The following is a 21,480-nucleotide window of genomic DNA, read 5'->3' as shown; positions in this document are numbered from 1 at the left end:
TCCAGCCAGAGGAGAGGTGAAAAGGTGAAATTTGTGGTGTCGTGGCCGAGGTGCGAACAGGCAGACACGAGCCGGAGGGTAACACAACTCCGCTTTATTGCCTCGAGCGAGAGGGTAGGCGTAGGATGCCCGTAACTCCGCTTTAGTACGCACTCGATGCACCCTACAGGCACACGACCTACAAGCCACTACTAATGATACCACATGCTGATCAGCCAGCGCTGATCGTCTGTATGGACCTGCGTTGAAGTCTCGGCTGGATTTGCTGCGACCTAAGGGGTCGGTGGCAGGGGCGGTGTTGCGCCCGGCACTGGTGCGCGATTTTGGTGTGGGGCAGCTAGTAATGGAGCCGGATAATTGCCTGGTTCGGGTTGATGGCGGGCAGCCGGGGCAGGTTCGCTGTTCAGCGTCACCCCCACCCCTGGTTTCGCCAAGGTCAGACGTGCTGGGTGCCATGGACCGCAAACCTCTGATCTAGCCAAGGTCAGCCGCGCTGGCGCCCGCAGGGCTTGCAGGCTCGGGGTGTTTACCTGATTCGGTCCTGTCTGAGGTTAACGAGCCAGCTTGTCGACCGGGGGCATTTGATGGTGCCGGGGGAGGTTCGCCTGGGGTGTCACCTCGACCTCGCTGGAAGCCGTGAAGGCATGGGCCGCCTGGGGCGCTTCTGCTGCATAGTTATACTGTGCTCCCAGACTTCCCTCTTTATATCTTTAAAACGGCCATTGTGATGATGGTCTGCAAACACCGTTAACTTCGTCGTGCAACTCAGTACTCAAGCACCCAGTCCACTGAATTTGGAATTCCACCCACTCGCACCAACACAGTATATGATGTGATGGGAATAGAAGAGTGAATTATGTGCCAGATTAAAACAACGGCATTATTGTAACAGGTTGTGCAGATGAAGCACGCTTTCTTTTGAACCATCTCATCTGGGTTTGATTCTCAGCCCGACCATCGCCCCAGGGTTAGGTCGAGCGACGTGGTGCTTGGCAGGTTTTGCATGATTGATGTCATTTTGTTACTCTTTGCTTTTTGTGTCGTAGTGTTCTTTGCCAATTATGCTTGTCATTATAATTGTCATTTTGGAGGGGGTGGAGTGTGGTGTATGGCCGGAGCCCCGAGTCACGGATGGTGGTGGTCACGTGGTTATGGCTTCATATGTCCCGACTCGCCCGCTCGAGACTTGTAGCACCAGTTAGCAGCATGTGGAATCATTAGTAGTGGCTTGTATGTCGTGTGCCTGTAGGGTGCATCGAGTGCGTACTAAAGCGGAGTTACGGACATCCTCCGCCCACCCTCTCGCTCGAGGCAATAAAGCGGAGTTGCGTTACCCTCCGGCTCGTGTCTGCCTGTTCGCACCTCTGCCACGACACCACAAAAGTCGACGTTGAAATGAAAGCGAGGGAACAACCTTCAGAGTGTAGGCTTTATTCCACTTGATTGAAGCCACTTCTACGGGCACATCAGGGGATACAGGTGTAGCTAGGAGTACATATGTAGCAATGTATACATGTGCAGTAGATCACCGCAAAATAAATCAGCATAAGCACAGAGTCCGGTATACTCTCAATTATCACCATTCAACGAGCACCAAGTGGACCGCCGCCGTAAATGACAATGCCCCAGGGACAATCCCTCTGACCGCGCGGAATCTTGGCTTTATCTATCCCGTGTGCGAGCCGCGCGACATGTGATCACGCGTCACGTCCTTCAATTCACCACATTCTCCCCGTCTTTAAAATGTAACTAGAGGCCCAACTAACGCATCATGATTACTTCAGCGCTATAGGAGTATACATTTCAAGCAGCGCGAACTATTTAAACTACAGAAGCATACATTCCAAGCAGTGAGGATTATTTTGAGTTGTAGGAGCATGGTAATGAGCATTGATATATGATATAATGAGCATATAGGAGCATGAGCATCGAGGATGCCGATAATCCCCTTTACAGATCGAGTCGGCGAGGGGGTTTTATCCGTCGACCTCTCCGGGAGTAAATGGCGGTTTCACTTGAGGGAGGCTTCCGATCCTCTTGGTGAGCCTCGACTCGTGCCGGGGATGACTCCTCGATCGCTCTCAGGTGGAACGCGGCAGCTCCGTCGCCACCATTCCCGGGTGGAGTTCCTGGGGGGGAACACCTGGGGAGGGAATGTCAGAGGGAGGAGTGCCAGATGGTGGTGTACCTGCGGGAGGAGTACCTGAGGGAGCCAAATGGCGAACCGACACAGTGGTCTCCCTGCCATCAGGAAGTCTGACATGAGCATACTCTGGATTAGCATCGATGAGTTCGACCTCCTCCACCATGGGTTCATACTTGCTTTGTCGTACCGGGCGTTTCATGAACACTGTTCCGGGATAGGTTAGCCAGTTGGGCACCGTTTGGCCATCAACATAACGTCGCTGGTGAGTAAACATTCGTTCGTGAGGAGTCGCATTGGTGGACGTACAGAGCAAAGAGCGTATGGAATTCAGAGCGTCGAGAAGGGTAACCTCCCACTGCTCGGGCCCCAGTCCTCTCGATTTCAGCGCCAGAGTTACGGCTTTCCAAATGATTCCATGATATCGTTCCACCTGCCCATTACCCTGTGGGTTGTAACCCGTCGTTCGACTAGTTGCTATGCCGTGCTCTAATAGGAACTGTTTTAGCCCGGCCGACATGAAACACGGCCCTCTGTCTGAATGTATGCACGAAGGTTTCCCAAAAATAGCGAAGAGGTCAGACAGACATTTCACGACAGTGCCCGAGGTCATATCCAAGCACGGAAATGCGAAAGGGAACCTTGAGTATTCATCAACAACAGTGAATATGTATCTGTTGTCTGTCTCGGTCGGCAGGGGCCCTTTGAAGTCGATATTTAGTCTCTCGAAGGGAGAAGTGGCCTTGATCAACCTGCCAGATGCCGCGCCATAGAATCTGGGTTTTAGTTCAGCACAAACAGGGCATGAAGCATTCATTTGTTTAATATCTTCGATAGAATAGGGAAGGTTTTGTCTGCGCACGAAATGTGCCATTCTGGTTACCCCTGGGTGGCAAAGAGACACATGTAGGTCTTGCAAAGCCTGACTGATTGTCGCCGAACAGTAGACCCGAGAGAAGGTATCTGCAGCAGGGTTTTCCCTCCCGGGCCGGTAAACAATGTCGTAACTATAGCAAGCTAGGTCTATCCGCCATCTCATAATTTTTTCATTCTTGATTTTCTCGTTATTTTTCCCATCAAACATGAATGCAACGGATCGCTGGTCCATGACGAGTGTGAAGTGGTTTCCCAGTAAATAGTGTCTCCATTTACGCAGGGCTTCGACAATAGCGTACGCTTCCTTCTCTATTGCTGAGTGTCTCTGCTCGCTTCCAGAGAGAGTTCTCGAGAAGAACGCGACGGGTCGTCCGGACTGATTGAGCGTCGCGGCTATCGCGTGATCGGAAGCGTCCGTTTCCACCACGAACGGCACCGAGCTGTCGATCGATAATACCACGGAATTACTGATATCGTCTTTGAGGCTGTGGAAAGCTTTTACAACAGCGGCATCTGGTGGGAAGTTTTTGCAATGCACTAGGGGATGTATTTTCTCGGAGTATTGGGGGATCCATCTCGCGTCGTAAGCGAACATCCCTATCACCCGGCACATTGTTTGCAGGTCCTGAGGTGGGGGTAGCTCACAAAGTGGGCGCAATCGTTCAGGATCGGGCTTAATCGTGCCGTCGGCTATTGTGTAGCCGAGAAGATCAATTGACCTTGCCGAGAATACGCATTTCTCGTAGTTGAGGGTCAGATTATATTTTCTAGCAATGCTCAAGAATCTGTCCAGATTCATATCATGTTCCCCCCGATCCTTACCGCACACCGTGACATTGTCCACATAAACAAAAGTGTCTTTGAGGTTTTCATCCGAGATGATGTCGTCCATAACTCGTTGGAAGCAAGCTACTCCATTCCTGACACCGAACGGAATCCTCCTGAATTGGTAGAGGCGTCTACCTGCCTGGAACGCGGTGTAAGGTTTGTCTTCCTCTCGGATGGGAATTTGATGATAGGCGCTTCGCAAATCGATGGTGCTGAATATTTTATAATTGGCCACGCATTCGACCATCTCGTCTATGCGCGGAAAAGGGTAGGCATCGAGTTGGGTGAAGCGATTGACCGTTTGAGAGTAATCGACAACCATTCGTTTCTTATGGTTCTGGTTGCTGGTCACCAACACCTGCGCGCACCATGGCGAATCGCTCGGTTCTATAATACCTTCTTCCAGTAATCGCTTGGTCTCAGAAGTGATGAAGTTCATATCGGCAGTGGTATATCGTCGCGATTTGATCGCTATCGGTTTACAGTCCGGCGACAAGTTAGCAAACAGCAGGGGGGATGATACCTCTGCGGTGGTCAGAGCATTTAGAATTAGACGAAGTTTGCTTCCTTCAAAGGGTATTTCGACGCTTGTGTGCTGCTTGAGGACATTATGACCCAGAATTACGTCTGCGCATAAATCACGAAGCACCAGTACCCTTACATCCCGATGCGTGTACCCTTTTACATCCAATTCAACATTGCAGTACCCTCGTACGCGGGACTGCAGTGATGTGGCGGCCATGCATACCGTATTGTCTGTCGGGTGGATCTTCCATTTCCTGCCCTTCACTAGCGAGCTGTTGACGAAACTTTCAGAGCTACCGGTATCAATCAGAGCCTCAGCCATATGCCCGTTAATTCGCACGTTGATGATAACCTTGGATAGATTCCCCGGTGAAGCTGCAGTTAGTTTCTTTTGTGAGTAGAGAGTCACAGAAGTGGGTTTATTTCTCCTTAGAGTAGATTTGCATACCCTGGCATAATGCCCTTTCTTGTCACAATTCATGCATGTGGCATCTCTGGCGGGGAATTTGTTGCGGAGGTGTCTTTTATACCCACAAAAGAAGCATTTACCAACCGAAGTAGTTGCTGAGGAGTTTGACGAGGTCTGGGTATCCGATTCCTCGGGTTTTTCTCCATCCTCAGTGTCAGGGGTGCCCTGGGGGGTTCCTTGAGTTTCCACCGTAGCGGCGTTCATTAGCAGCATCGGTGTCCCACATGACTCAGATTGCTGCTGAGCCCTATCCATTGCTCGAGCCTGGTCGGCTACCTTTTCAAGAGTGGGTTGCGCTTTCTCCAGTAAGCGTTGCCGTATGGGGGCTGACCTGAGCCCTTGGATGAACGCCTCTCTGGTCGCTTCATCTCGGTGTTCCTCGGCGGTTACGGCCCGGAAGCTGCAGCCTTTTCCCAACTGCCTCAGAGCTTGCAGGAACTGATCGATTGTCTCCCCGGCTGCTTGCTTGCGTGTGTTGAGAAGATGTCGTATGTACACCTCGTTCTTGCGCTTCACGTAGAGCGCCTGCAGCACGTCGATCGCTGCATCGTAGGTGTCACACTCCGAGAAGAGCCTGAATACACTGGGCGAGACATGATTCACAAGGGCGGCCAATTTGTCGGCTCCCTCTTCAATGATGGTCAGATAGTGTGAGAAGGAACGGAACCAATGCGACCATTTCATTTCCGAGTCAGTCGCGTTTGGGTCTGCGTCGAACCTCTCCGGTTTGTAGATCTTGTCCATCGTAGGTTGAGGGACCGAAGGAATCAAGTGGAATAAATTGAAATGAAAGCGAGAGAAAAACCTTCAGAGTGTAGGCTTTATTCCACTTGATTGAAGCCGCTTCTACGGGCACATCAGGGGATACATGTGCAGCAAGGAGTACATATGTAGCAATGTATACACGTGCAACTAATCACCGCAAAATAAATCAGTATAAGCGCGGAGTCCGGTATACTCTCAATTCTCACCATTCAACGAGCACCAAGTGGACCGCCGCCGTAAATGTCAATGCCCCAGGGACAATCCCCCCGACCGCGCGGAATCTTGGCTTTATCTATCCCGTGTGCGAGCCGCGCGACATGTGATCACGCGTCACGTCCTTCAATTCACCACAGACGTGGTAAAACTAGGCCAGGCCAGCACAGCACACGGCCGGCAGGGGTAGTATTGTACACACTGAAACTGCGGCTGGCAGGGAACGCCGACAGTACCCTGCTTACTGGCGTGCACAGCACAGTAACACGGTGTGACTTTCTATGTTCCAGGTTTGTGAAACATACTTGTTAGAAAGTCTTTGCTGTTTCACCATATGTATGAACGATTGCTACTCTTGTGCCCATGAATGTTTCATGCATTTTATGAATACCATGTCGGTGTAGTGCAAGCCTGTAATTCTCACTTTCTTGGCGTTTTCCCACCGGATACGATGAGAGCTTCCGGTTTCTTGTCGGTTGCTGTAAGTGAACCGTCGCCATTTTGTCTTTGCTCGCCGAGCGAGACTCGTAATTCGTGCCATTATATTAATAAACATTGTGTCGAAAGGGAACTTCGGTGTCTCGTCTCATCCAAGCCGTTTGATCACGGTATTTTCCTGGATCCGCTGTTCATCGTTATCCTCCGTATTAGCAGACTTCCCGTAGGTTACCAAAACCTACTTTTCAATTCTTGTTGTTCGTGATTCTGGTCCGTCCCACGTGCACTCTGACGATATCTCGGTTACTCGGGACCTACCAGCTACAGAAACCACAATGAGCGGCTTCGGTGATGACAGGCACAGATCCAGGGCTCCACGGAAATATGACGGTGGTGCTCAAAAGCGGAAACGTTCCAAGGAAAAAGATGAAAGACAGAAGGCCGTCGTCGACAAGACCCAGAAAATCTCAGAGTTTTTCACTCCTGCACAAACAGGCGATTCGTCCATGACAGAGGCTGGAACACCAACAGAGACAGAACAAGCGGATTTGGCAACTCAACCCCGGCGTCAAGATTTGCCCAACATCTCGGAAGGTTCCACCGATGAAGAACATGCATCAGATGAAGAAGCGAGAGATATACTGACTGATCGTTGACCTGGCTTTGCCAATGACATTGGATGTTGGCCTCCTGAGCGACCGTCGTCAGAGATGATCGACTTCTGGTCATCACGAGATTTGGAGCCCCTGCAGAATTCGACTGGTCCCTTTGATTCATCCATACAGTTTGTTGAAGGTAGGAAACGCTGCTGCTCCAAGAATCTTTTTTACCGTAGACTACAAAACGGAGAGTCCGTGAAAAGGTCCTGGCTTTGCTTCTCCACATCAACCGGAAAACTGTACTGCATCGCTTGCAAGCTCTTTGGAGGCGCTACTGCCCTGGGCGGGGAAGGATTCAACGACTGGAAGCATGCCAGTCGTTCTATCGAGGTGCATGAGCGTTCGCATGTACATTGTGCGAATATCATCCGCTTGTCAGACAGAGCAACATCCGCAGGTCGTGTGGACACTGAACTCGTCAAACAGGTGAGTGAGATTGCGTCCTATTGGAGGGAGGTGCTGAAACGAAGTGTGAGCGTGATATCGTTTCTCGCTGAGCGTGGTCTGGCGTTCCGTGGATCGGATGAAATTGTTGGGTCACGGACGAATGGTAACTACTTTGGTTTAATGGAATTACTTGCGGAATACGATCCATTTTTGGCCGGGGACACCAACTACTTATCATCTACGACATGTGAAGAGCCAGTCTCCATCATCGGAAAATCTCTTCTGGATAACATCATCGCTCGTGTGAAAGAAGCAAAATACTTCTCTGTGTCAGTCGATTCTACTCCTGACATAAGCCACATCGACCAGCTCACAGTTGTTCTACGATACATCGACAACAAGGCTCCAGTGTAGTGTTTCATGACCTTTCTGAGCAACACAGGACACACTGGACTCCAGCAAGCGACGGCATTACTGGATTTTTTGAAAGCCACTGGATTGGACATCGCTAACTGCCGAGGACAATCTTATGATAACGCATCTAATATGAGTGGCCGATACAATGGAATGCAGGGAATGATCAAACAGGAGAACCCTCTCGCAATATTTGTGCCATGCGTGACTCACTCACTGAACTTAGTCGGTCAGTCGGCCGTGGGATGCTGTAGACCTGCAGTAGCATTCTTTGAATTCGTAGAACAAGTGTATGTATTTTTTACAGCTTCCACATCGCGCTACACCAGATTATTTGACGCCCTGAAAGCGAAAGGTCTGCAAGTACAAAGCGCCTCAGCGACACTCGCTGGTCGGCTCATTCTGATGCAACCCGAGCTCTTGTAGACGGTTACAGCGAAATCATGGATGTCCTCGATGAAATCGCAAACGATGAACAATTGAATAGTGAAACAAGAAACACTGCTGAGACACTTCACCAAACGATGTGCACGCTCGAGATAGGGTTCTATGCTGGCTTCTGGTCTACTGTCCTTGGTCGATTTGATCGTTCGAGTAAAACCCTTCAGTCGCAAGCTACCGATCTCAACACAGCCGTGCAGCTCCTCAAGTCACTGGTGAGCTTCGTGCAGTCATTACGTGATCAGTTTGATACATTCGTTGTTGACGGAGTGGAGTGCTCAGGTATGGAGGAATTCACTCGCGGATCGCGTATACGAAAGCGTAATGTCCACCTCGCTCCCTTGGACTACGGACACACTCCAGAAGTAAAACTAGACGCCAAGGAGTCCTTTCGCATCAGTGGATACGTTGCAGTGATTGACGTACTGCTGTCGCAGTTGGAAAACCGTACAAACGCTTACAGCGAGATGAGCGACAGATTTGGATTCCTGCGTGCTCTTGTTCAACTCGAAGTGGAGCAGATTCGAGAGTCATGCTCGAAGCTCGTCAAGCTGTATCGGGAATATCTATCACCTGACCTCACAGAAGAAATGATTCAGTTCCAAGCCATGATGAAGGAGTCAGAGCCAGAGCCAGACTCGGGCCGTACTGAACTCGAGATGTACAGTTTTCTCATCGAGCGAAAACTCACCAATACTTTCCCAAACGTGGAAGTGCTGCTTCGGATTTACCTCTCACTGATGGTGTCAAACTGCTCTGGGGAGCGCTCGTTTTCAAAACTCAAGCTTATCAAGAACCATCTTCGCTCCACGATGGGGCAGCAGAGACTGGTCAATCTGACCATCATTTCAACCGAATCCGATGTGCTCAATTCCATGCAGGTTGACAGTATCATATCCGAGTTCGTTTCCGCGAAGTCGCGCAGGAAGCTTGTCCATTTATTAAGGCACCGTGTGTATGTTCATTGATGTGGATGACACTGCCGTATATTTGCGGTCGCTGGAAGTTGGCTATTAATCACCATTTCGGATATCTCTTGCCCAGAGGGTTTTTAGAAGTTAGAATATTTTTAGTCGAAGTTCATAGTATGATTGATGACAGTGCGTCGTTTGTTATTTTCTTATATTAGTCCATCTCTATCTCTTACTCTTGCAGCAACAGCATTTTTGTGATTTGATTTTAGAATGAGCTCAGAGATGTCATCAGCTCATAGATAAGTCTCCAGCCATATCAATAACAATCTGTCCATCTTGCCATATTGTCAGATTTAATTGTAATTTGTGAACATATATATGCCAAATCATTCCTGATCAGGATCTGCCAAATCTATAGATATAAGTTCAGTTGTTGATGAAAAAGCAGTTATAATTTAAGTTGTTGATTAATCTCCAAATTTGAGGGCCCCCCACAATCATTGTGCCCACGGCCCCCCACATGGTAAATCCGGCCCTGGGTGAGAGGGATGAGTTGGCACTGAAGTTGGAAAAAAGAATAGTTGATGGAAAGCGAACATTCACAGCAAACTGCGGTATTAATTTTTTTTTACGTCAGAGATGCGATTAAAGACATTTCTTGATGGATGCAGTAAAGGCAAATTAAGAGAATGGAGAGAAGAAACACTGTCACAGTTGGATTTTGTAGGCAAGGTATGAAGGAAAGGTCGAATTGAGAGCAGTCTGTTGAAATTGGAGAAGAGTCGTGCATTATGATACAGTAATGAGTGCCACACGAGTGAAAGAGGAAGATGAAGCATTATAAGAGATCGTTTTTATGAGTTCACGAAAAAATAATTGTTTCACGAAAAAATATTTTCACGAAAAAAAATAAGTGACCACTATATTCGTTATTGTTGTGTGTCTGTCTGTCTGTCTGTCTGTCTGTATGTCTGTCTGTCCCGAGCATAGCTCCGTGGGTTTTGATCCGATCCTGATAAAATTTGGGTGGGAGGTTTATATCATGATCTAGTTGTGTTTTCCTGAGAATGGGCGTGGTGTGCCCATTATGGGCGGAGCCGCGCCCAAATAACGTGTTTTTAGGGGGTAGCCGATTTCAATTTGCATCTTCTCCTAGAGGGTTTGTCGAATCTGACGGGTTTCGGTATTTGGTTAGCCCAATAGCACCTGCATAGCCCCACGGAGCTCGATTTTTCATTTTCGTCACAAGGTCAAGATCACGAACTGAGAAAATTTCGAATTTTGACATAAAAATCATACGACCGCCCAAACTTTGAGAGCTAGGATGACAATATTTTTTATGCATAATCGAGGTCATTCCCCACCTCAAGTCTTGAAACCATTTTGCTCTATCTTGAACACCTTGCCCGTGGCACCCCCTTCAAGTTTGTTTTGATGCTGATTTCATCAAAGTATGGATAATCCGAATAGTGCGAAATGCCATATAGCCTATATGACGTTATATTGTTCCTGGAATGTTCCAGAGGAAGTTTTGCACAAAAGGTCATAATCCTTGATCTTTGACCTTTAAAGTTCACAAAGGTCAAATTTTCAAAGTTGTGGTAGTCGAACCGGTCTTTCGACCTTCTTCGACGAACTAACTCCAATAGGCTATAGCACATATGATGTTTCCTTATTTTAATGTCCACAACATTGTTTTGTGACCTTTTAAGGTTATGCAAAGGTCAAATTTTTTAAGTTGTTGAACGAAACCAGGTTTTCGGCATTTTGCAGCTAATAACCGGTCACTCGTACTACATCATGTTGATCATTTTTATAACTTTGTCAAACGTTATCACATTGTCTCATCCTTGACTTCTGAAACAATCTACATCGTCAAATACTGCTCGTGAACCATCGTCGTCTTCAGACTTGTTATTATTATTCTTTTTTTGAGAGAGAGTTTTCATCAGATCAGGTAATGGAATGGTTGTAGAAAAAAAAATCATGAGGTGATTGGTGAATTTGGATTGGTAATCATAGAGGGTGAAACAGATCACGTGGTTATGGGGGAAGCACGTGGCAATGGGAGGTATATCGCCAAAAGTGAATTTATTAATTAATTTATTTTAAATAAGGATTGCATAACATTCGGAAAAGGGAGGGTTAAAGTAAAATTGTGGAGGTGTATGGTGAATTTGGAACGGTAAACGCAGAGTGAAGCTGATGGATCGATGAAAAGCACCAGGAAGAGTCGAGAGACATGTGGTTACAGGAGATGTATGGATAGAAAGGATACAAGGAAGATTATTATTTTTTGATGGATTTTTGAAGAATAGGTAAGATTTGGGAATGGAAGGTTGTAGGAAGAAATCGTGAAGGTAATGGTGAGTGTGGGTCAGCTTAAGTACAATAAAGATGTTGTGCCGGCAGAAGGAGGAGGAAGAAGAAGAAGAAGAATAAGAAGAAGGATCAGGACTCGTGGGTATGCAGAGAAAGGTAGTTTTTTTGTTTGTTTTGAATTTAAGATAAGAAACAGTGTTTAGTTGGGAGGGATGGGGGCATTGGGAAAGTGGGGAAAATCGGAATTGAAGGTTATAGGGAGAGAATACAAATAAAAACGATCGTACACCTGGAGGGGAAGGGTATGCCTCAAGGAACCCGCTAAGACAAGGTCGATGAAAACTCACAAAATAGCACGATTTTTTAAACAAAACCGAACTAGGAACACACAGAAACATGTAGGTGAGAAAATAAACAGTTAAAGGGGGACAGATAACGACCAGAAACTAAACTTTGAGAAAGTCGGCAGAGACCCCTGAGAGAAACCTGTCATTGCTGCAAAACCAGAACCAGAAGTCGAACTTCTCTGGTGTCTCCAGAAATTGTATGTCTTTTTCCCCGGTATGGTACAGCGTTTCCTTTCGTCTATTCATTCAACTGTCGTGTTGGTGTGGAATAAATGTCGCCGTTAAATATCGACATGATGTGTGACGCCTGAAATAAAATATACCGTCTTGCATGGAAAGGGTACCTCGAGCTCAATGTGTCGAGTGAGATGAGCTCTGGGATCTCTCTGTATCCGTAACACCATTGGCTCTCTGAAAGGACTTCACGGATTGGCCAATAATATTAACACGAGTTTCTTTCTTTCCACGACCTGATTTCTGCTCCAAGCAAATGAAAAGAATAATCAACTTTTTCTACAAATGTCAACTATATCTTACCTAAATATGCTTGTTTTATCGTTTTTTTTCGTGTTGGTCGGAATCGGAAATCGGGTTAAAAGAAAAATGTAATCATAGGGCCCGACCTCGTATCTTTTTCCTCAGGCCCAGCGTGTATGAAGTTCGGCCCTAAGTAGTAGGTCCAGATCTTTATGTTCCCATTCGATATCCTTCAGGATTTCTTGAAATTGTCTATGATTATGTCCTTGAAGTAGTATAATATTAATGCATGAAACAACATCGGACATTATGACGAATTTTGAAAGATTTTAAACACAAACTCTGCTGATGTATGATGATACAGTGGAAGGTAACTCGTTGAGAGGTATTAATGTTAAAGGATAGAATTTCTTCTTTTACTCGAGCGATCAAACCTGACGTACTGTGACTGTACCATCAGTTGAAATACCACATCGTTTTTCAAAATTAAATAAGAACTGAGCAGTGTATGACGATTTGTGCTGGGCACAGCACATTTCAGCATTTGGAATATGTCATCCCCAGTTGTGTCTTTCAGAGCTTGCAGCACCATGTTGAACTCTGTATCAACTCCACGTACAACTATTGCTAATTGAGCATTATCAGTTATATCAGTACGTTAGTCAACAGGCAGTGAAAATGTCTCACATTCTCCACAATGGTCAATGAGACTTTGCTCAATATCATCAGAGATATCAATGTGATCTGACACAGTTCTATGTGAGAGACAAATGCCATCAACATCGTCTCTTTTCTGGACATGAGTATGTATATCACTTCACGAATACATTCCTTCACAACTTCACCATCTGAAAATGGTTTTAATGTTGTGCAATCTTTAAAAGTACTACATAACGAGCATGTACCATGTTATCTGCCTTTTAACCTATTTTTTTGTGAAAAAGTGTTGGTTGTGTAAAAGACCTTCGTTCAGTGGTTCGATTTTATTCATTCTGGTTTGATCATTGTAATTTTCATAGCTTGTATACCTTGAGGAGTCATCTCTCGTCAGGTTGTATTCTTTAAGAACAGATGTCCTATCTGCCAGGATTCTGAACATAGGCAAACAGGAATATCTTTCACGAGTACAAAAGAGTACTCACTTGGCATTGTGAGTGAACTTTCCGCTCACCATTTTATCAACCATGGCCAACGATAAAACAAAGTACAGCATTCACTTATTTCACTGCTTTTTATCACACTGTTGCTTTTATACTGTTTATATCACACTGTTGCTTGATGTTAGCTTAGCTTTGGGTAGCTTTGGGTTCTGAATTTGAGCCCCTGCTGACTGTTGAATTAACACCAGGTGGGGTTGATTCAGTCTGTCATTCTTCTGAGGTTGGTGAAACGAGTACCATTGTACTGGGGTAACCTGTGATGGAGTGGTGACCTGTCCATGACTGTACTCCTTGGCAATGAAACTGCCTTGGCAGCCCATGTGTCTTCAGGGCATGAAAGCAATGGTATTATTATTATGATTATTATTATTATTATTTTGATGTTACACTGTTCAGTCCTTTTTTGTTTTGAAGGCAATGGTAACACAAACTTATTGGTATTCATACTCGCCTTTATCTCCAACTATAAGGTTGGACAAAGATATAGAGCACACATGTGTTTGTGACGCTCCTCTTTCCTGTCTTCCTGCCATGACTGATGGTATCACTTGTGGTGAATATTGGCGCATCAGACAGTGTCCAACATGGACTGACTGAGCCGGGGGTACAACCCCTATCAACAGCCAAAACGATCTAAGTTACTGTGTTTAATTGCCATCTTTAAACTGTGTTCTTTACTGTTACATTCCCAAGGATCGTTCAACCCAAGCCAAAGCTGGTGGTGAAATGCGCAGGAGGAGAAAAGGCGGGAAAACGATTCTTTTAATTAAAATGTAATTCTTGTAATTCACATCTCTCGAATAAAACAATTTATAGCAATCCAATTCCATCTTCAAGAGACACAATATTGTCATAGTACTCCAGTCCTGTACAACATTGACATTGTTGTTACCTACACTCCGCACATTTTGGGTCATCTGCCTGTTTTGGACGGACAAGGAGGTATGGAAGGTGTGGGAGGGGTTGGGGAGAGAGAGTGATAAATAAAAAGGAGGGTCTGTCAAGTGGGAAAGTAAGGGAGGTTGTGGATATTTGGAGGAAAAAGTTTATAGTCCATGAAAATTGAAGTCTGAGAAGAAGTCGACAAAAGAGTCGGAAGTAAATAAAAGTACAAAATATAATTTGACGGATATGCGTGGATGGATAACCCCCCCCCCCTGCATTAGAAGTCAACCTACTGTTACGTTAGATTTAAATTAAAGGTCACATGACAAAGTGTGAGAGAAAAAGAAAACAGAAAAAAAAGAAGAGAGACATCACATGCTTCTACCAAGTTATATGGAGGGCAAAATTACAGGAAACGGACATGTGACCTTTTACCTTTTACCTGTTGAACTCAAAATCGAATCAGTTACTGTTTGTCCATACTTGTTCCAAGTTTGTTTGATATCTCTTTTTTTAATTATTTAAATTTTGAACTTATCTTGTTATGTTATCCTACAGGTCGAAATTATCGTGGCAACAAAAGAAACCAATAACAGACGGACGGATGGACGCACACACAGAAGCCGGATGGACAACCCCCAAATGTAACGGTTCTGGTCTTTGACGAAGGAAGCAGAGAAATAAAGTTCCAAAATAAATCGAATCGATTATTATAATCAATCAATTACCATTTCTCTTACCCCTGATATACAGAATCCTGTGGTGAGGCAATTGCCTTCAACCAAGTTGCCGCATCTCCTTGGAAGGAAGTTGTGAGTTTGTTTGTTCCTTTTCTGTGTCATTCGCACTTTTCCCTTCCTTTTGCTGTGTTTCAGGTTGTGTGAAGCTTGTTCACCCCCACATGCCCTTCTCACATTCATTTTGATCTCAATCTCACTCTCACTTCCACTCTGCTGCTGGTGTTTCCCCTTTTCCATTCTCCCCAAACTCTTCCACGAGCCTAAACCATGTGTAAAAAATCTTTTTTTTAAAAAACAAAAAGAAAAACAAACTCCATCTCCAAGGAGAATCATTTTAATGGATGCCAACAATATGCAGACGATCGAAATGAGGATTGTGGGAAGGTGAAAATTGTCCATTTTGCACACATTGTATAAACCATGGTAGATCATTTCATTGAATGTTGAAGTAATCAAACCTGCAAACTGCCTTTGGCATTTGTCCAAAGACAAAATCTGTACTTTCAATGTGAAGCTTCTTTGCTTCTCTCGCTTGCAGTGCTGCACCATAAAACAGAGAGAAGTCAGGTCAGGTCAGGTATGGGAGAATGCACCGGGGCAGCGCGTTATTGTGTCCACTTTTCGCCGGCACTCCAGGGGCCTCAGTCTGGCCATCCCCCAGGCAGATGCCTGGCCCATCCTCATCTCCTTGAGATGCTGATTAACTGACTGGAACCACAAGGCACGTAGTTGGCTCCTTGGCCTCCTCCACTCATGAGGCTCCCTCGCTGAGAGAATCTGGTGAGCAGGATCAGTGTCAGGAAAACGAGCCACATGTCCATACAGCCACAGCTGACACTCACGGACTATGCAGGTAACAAATCTCATTTGAGTCTCTCTCAGCAACCACTTGTTGGACACAAAATCCAACCAGCAATCGCCAAGAATTCTCCGAAGAGACCTGGTACCAAAGGAATTAAGTCTCCCTTTCAAATCCCTGGTCAGAGTCCAAGTCTCACATTCACAGAGGTTAGGTCAGGTCAGGTATGGGAGTATGCCCCAGAGCAGTACGTTGCTGTGTCCATTTTCTGCCAGTACTCCAGGGGCCTGCGTCTTGCCATCCTCCAGGCAGATGCCTGGCCCATCCCCATCTCCTTGAGATGCTGATCAACCTCTACTCCTGCAACCACAGGGCACGTGGTTGGCCCATTGGCCTCCTCCACTCACGAGGCTCCCTTGCTGAAAGAATCTGGTGAGCAGGATCATTGTCAGGAAAACAAGCCACAGGTACATGCAGCCGCAGCTGATGCTCACGGGCTATGCAGGTAACAAATCTCATTTGAGTCTCTCTCAGCAACCGCTCGTTGGACACAAAGTCTGACCAGTGATAGCCAATGATTCTCCGAAGAGACCTGGTACAAAAGGAATTAAGTCTCTGTTTCAGATCCCGGGTCAGAGTCCAAGTCTCACATCCATAGAGCAAGACTGGAAGCACCAAGGACCAGAAGACTTGGCAGCTTGATCTCTCCAACATCCTCTCCAGAATTCAGTCCAAACAAGTGCTGAAAAGTGTGGGGGCCAGTACACACCCCTGACGAACTCCAGTATCAACTGGAAATAATCATAGATGGTCCGACCACATCTCATGTCACTCTCAGAGTATAATACATACATCAGATCGATAAGTTTTGGTGGCACCCCACGAAGACCAAGAATTATCCAGAGGGAATCCTGATTCACTGAATCAAATGCTTTCAGATATCAACATAGGCTGCAAGCAGCCCCTGCCAAAACTCTTGTCTGCGTTCGGTGAGGATCTGAAGAGCATGGATATGGTCAATCATTGACCGTTTTGGTGTAAATCCTGACTACTCTGGATGCTGGTGCTCAAGCAGATGGTGGCGAACCCTTTCAATAATTATCCGAACAAAGACCTTGCCCGGCAGTGAGAGCAGCATCACCCCTCGGTAGTTGCAGTCTTGACAATCACCCTTCTGTTTCTAGAGAGGGACAACAAGAACCCTCTTCCAGTCAGTTGGGATGATGCCTGTGTTCCAGCCAGAGCACAGAACTGCATGCAATGACAAGAGTGCAGCATTTCCACCAGCCTTGAGAAGTTCAGCATGGATGCCACAGATCCCTGGAGCTTATCCATTTCATTTACCCACAGTCTGTGTTTCCACAAATGAAGGTGGACCAAAGTTGATTTGACGGTCAGCAATAGGGAATATAGCACCCCTGAACTCCAACTCAACAGCTGGTGGATCAGCCTGGTGATTACCGGCCCAGCGGGCCTTCACTTCGGACTCCTCTGTCAAGACCCACCACCCTCCGCACTAACGGCAGTACACCGAGGGAAGGGCTTGGACGAACGCAATGCGCGAATTCCCCTGTAAGCAGGACGAAAATCACGTGACCACAGGTGATGCTCAACCCCCTCTCAGGTACCTCGTACAAAGGCATCCTTATCCACCCTCAGCACACGTGCAATTTTACGCCTCAGCTCCCAGAACAGCTCAGCTTTGCCATTCAGCCTGGTCCTGCGCCTCTGGGCAATGGTATCCAGTCTCCCTTGAGAGAAAAAATTCTTCTTCGTGCTCCGGTGAGTTCAAGACATCTACCAGCAACATCAAGGACGGTGGTCTTGAAGGCACTCCACAACTCTTCAGGATCCCCAAAAGCACCCAGACCCCCCAAATCTCCACTCAGCCTGTTTTTAAGCTCCTCGACTACCCTCTCATCCTTGAACTTGCCAACATCCAGCCTAGGCTGCGATGGTACCATTCTCCTCGATTTAAGGTGCAACTCAAGAGTTGCTTCAACAAGGCAGTGGTCAGTATTGAAGAAATGATCACTCCGGTTGACCCTGCAGTTCTGGATCATCCTACAGCGACCATCAACGAGCACATGGGCAATCTCATTTGCTACACTACCAGTGTTGGAATACCAAGTCCAGCGATGAACTTTTGGGTGCTGAAACCATGAACCGGCCACCCTAAGTCCATGACTTCTTGCAAAGTCAAGGAACTTAGTTCTATTCAGGTTCACAGTTCCAGACCCATGGGGACCAACACACGTCTCATAACCATCCCTATCAGTTCCATTCGATGCATTGAAATCCCTCCAGACGAGAAGAGTATCTCGCTTGAGGCACTGATCAAACATAGACTCGAGCATGGCAAAGAACGCGTCCTTCACGTTGAGATCACTTGCCTGAGTCAGAGCATATACAGAGACCAGCAAAATGACACCTAAGGAGTGACGAATCCTTCTTCTCGTAATACGTTCATTGACCGGTGTTACGCCAGTTATCATTGGAGTCAGCTCATTGGACACAGCTGCAGCAACTCCTTGGGCATGGTAACCATCAGAGTGACCATACCAACAGGAGGTGTAACTACCCATCATGATATCACTATCCGGTGTCTGAACCTCAGAGAGTGCTGCAATATCGATGTCCAAACGCTTGGGCTCAGATGATTACAGAGACCAGGTGATCATCCTATCTTCGCGATGGGACATTCCAGGCACCACCCGAAGGGACCGCCTCAGGTTAACCCAAGGAGACTGCCGTCTGGTGGAAGACACCTCAGCAAATCCCCAACACACTCTCCCGCAATCTGACCCAGGCATGTTACCCCGTGGTTTCCCTCCTATCATCAAAGATTGGGGGTCCCGAAAGCTTTGCCCCAATCCCGTCATCTGGTGAGCTGCTCTATGAAGGGCAGCTGCACAGGAGGTACTTCCACAGAGTGGGGTTTCAGATTTTTTTGATGCTTTTCAAATGTTTTGCGGAATGAAGGGTTTTACGGTGGCCGGAGTGCAAATCCTGCTACCAACCTCCTAATAAGAAGTAACCCAACTGCATGAGGACGCCCGCAGACACAGTTGAGCACTAGATATGGATGGCCGCTGGCTCACAAGTTGCTCCTCCACCTTTTGAGGTTTTGTTCTTCATCCTGTGGGTGTCCATATCCATACACCCTCCTTTCCAAGAAACTTGGTGGGGAGATGTTTTTGCCACCGACAATCCGACCATGGAACAGGTTCATACATGTTTATATGGTACCTGCAGCAAGTCTCAGATCTAATCTGACCTGACCTGACACAGCTAGGGTGGGATTTCTAAAATCCTCAATTTTCATCCCATTCACCTGAACTTTGAAGAGGATTCGCAAATCAAGTCACCGCATTCAATCACAATTGTTTTTGAGGTCAACAATGGCGAAAAGGTCAACATCGGCCAAATTTCTAAAATTGTCAATTTTCATCTTATTGACTTGAAATTTGAAGAGGAGTTGCATATTTGGTCATTGAATTCAACCAACTATTATTTTTGAGGTCAAATTTGTTTTATGGATTTTGCAAATATCATGCTCTGCAGGACATTTTTTCTTCTTTGTTACTTGAAAAATCTCTGATTTTGCAAGTACATTAGTCAGTCGATTTTGTTTTTCTTTCTGTCTGTTTGTTTGTCAATTGCCTATAAATCACAAATCACCTACACACTGGATTGAGAAACCAAGTATTTTTGATATCAAAAGATGAAAGTTCAACTCAAGGTCAAACTTCTAAAATCATCAATGTTCAACTGAAAAATCAACTTGCGTCATTTTAACTTGAAAGTTGAACTAGATTTGTTTTGTCCATCACTGAATTGGGAATGCACCTATTTTTTTTGAGGTCAAAACGTGAAAGAACAACTCAAGGTCAAACTTATAAAATCATCAATTTCAATCTGAAAAATAATCAATTTTCATCCGATTCACCTGAGCTTTGATTAAGATGGGCAATTTGATGTATCCATGGCGACGTTTGGAGAGGGGAGTGTATTTTGCAAGTATCGTGCTCTGCATGACATCTTTTTCTTGTCTGTCTGTCTGTCTGTCTGTTTGCTACTTGCAAAAATCGAAGAATTCTCAAGTATATTGGTCAGTCAATTTTGTTATTCTGTCTGTCAATCGCCTACAGGTCAAAATTCGAAACCGATCATCATGAAACTTCACCAAGCTGTAGAGGTAGTCTGAACTGAGAAGACTATTGATTGTGAGGTCAAAGGTCATCTTGAGGTCATGTTTCTGAAATCGTCATGCTTCATCCGATTATTAGAAAATTGAACAGCAATTGCATAGTGCATTTCTGAATTGGTAAACCAACTATTTTTTGAGATTGAAATGACAAATGGACAATTTGATGTGTCCATGGCAACCTTTGGAGAGGCGGGTGGATTTTGCAAGTATCGTGCTCTGCATGACGTCTTTTTCTAGTCTATCTGTCTGCTTGTTAATTGCCTGCAGGTCACAATTCCAAACCGATCGGCATGAAACCATGGAGCTGTAGAGGTAGTCTCGACTGAGAAGCATATTGATTTTGAGGTCATAGGTCATTTTGAGATAAAATTTCCAAAATCGTCATTTTCCATGTGATCGACCTGAAAGTTTAACAGGATTTGCCTCACTTAATTGGGAAACCAACTATTTGAGGTCAAAAAGTCAAAGGTCAACTCAATGTGTAACTGTTAAAATCATCAATTTTCATCCGATTGACTTGAAAATTAAGCAGCAATTGCATGAGGAATCGCTGAATTTGGAAACCAAGTATTTTTGAGGTCGAAAGGTCAAAATTCAACTCAAGGTCAAACTTCTAAAATCCTCAATTTTAATCTGAAAAATAATTTAATATTTATCCGATTGACCTGGACTTTAAGATTGTTAATTTTAATCTTAATGAAATTGACAATTTGATGTATCCACGGCAACCTTTGAAGAGAGGGGTGGAGTTTGCAAGTATCGTGCTCTGCACATCCTTTTCTTGTTTGTTTGTTCGCACAGAACTTTAATGTTTTTCTCTGCAATTTTTATTGGATTGAGACGAAATTTTCACCATAGGAGAGACTACTCATGTAGAAAGTTTAATTGATAATTATAACGTCATCGGTCATGTGGTATGGCAGCCATGTTGGAAAAACGTAAAAACTTTGGATCTCTGTATCTCTGAAACCGCACCAAGGAATAAAATGAAACTTGGGACCTGTCAACTACTCCTCATAGGGAATAAGTGTGATTTTTTTTTTATTGACATCGTAGGTGCCTTCGTTATGAAGTCATAATTGCATATGTGGAACGCTACATCTGATCAGGATGAAAATTGTTGAGGGTCATCTAGGGATAAAATGGTCCACAGAAATTTATTTGATGTTGTCATCGGTCACGTGATTTGGCAGCCATATTGTTTAAAGAACAAAAAAACCTTCAAGAATGTTTTCTGAAGGGGCTGAACAGATTGAGGCGAAACTTTACATGGATGACTGCCTTTCCATGCGGAATAAAAGGTTCACACTTATGATGTCATAGGTCACATGGTTTGGCAGCCACATCGGATTGAGCTTAAAAAAAAATTCTGCAAAGAAATTCTTGAAATGCTTAATCAATCGATGTAAAACTTCCCAATTATGATCTCGTGTCCATGTAATGGGGAATGTACGTTTTAAATTTCAAT

The 21,480-nt window shown here is 45.5% G+C and overlaps 1 protein-coding gene across 1 annotated transcript in view; it reads left to right on the top strand.

The window, feature by feature from the left end:
- LOC147024903 (uncharacterized) overlaps positions 1-21,017 on the top strand; it is a 112,928-nt gene extending 91,911 nt beyond the window's left edge. Inside the window, exons 16-18 of the mRNA XM_085885268.1 lie at positions 14,822-14,907; positions 15,017-15,075; positions 19,954-21,017. The gene's annotated coding sequence lies outside the window, so the exon portion shown is untranslated. The remainder of the gene's footprint in view (positions 1-14,821; positions 14,908-15,016; positions 15,076-19,953) is intronic.
- Positions 21,018-21,480: the final 463 nt, after the last annotated feature.

This window comes from Eptatretus burgeri, chromosome 6 (genome assembly GCF_056783735.1).
Source record: "Eptatretus burgeri isolate ZD-2024b chromosome 6, Ebu_testis_v1, whole genome shotgun sequence".
Classification (NCBI taxonomy): Eukaryota; Metazoa; Chordata; class Myxini; order Myxiniformes; family Myxinidae; genus Eptatretus; species Eptatretus burgeri.
Note: the sequence above shows the minus strand (reverse complement) of the source record. Positions and strands in the feature narration are given on the sequence as shown.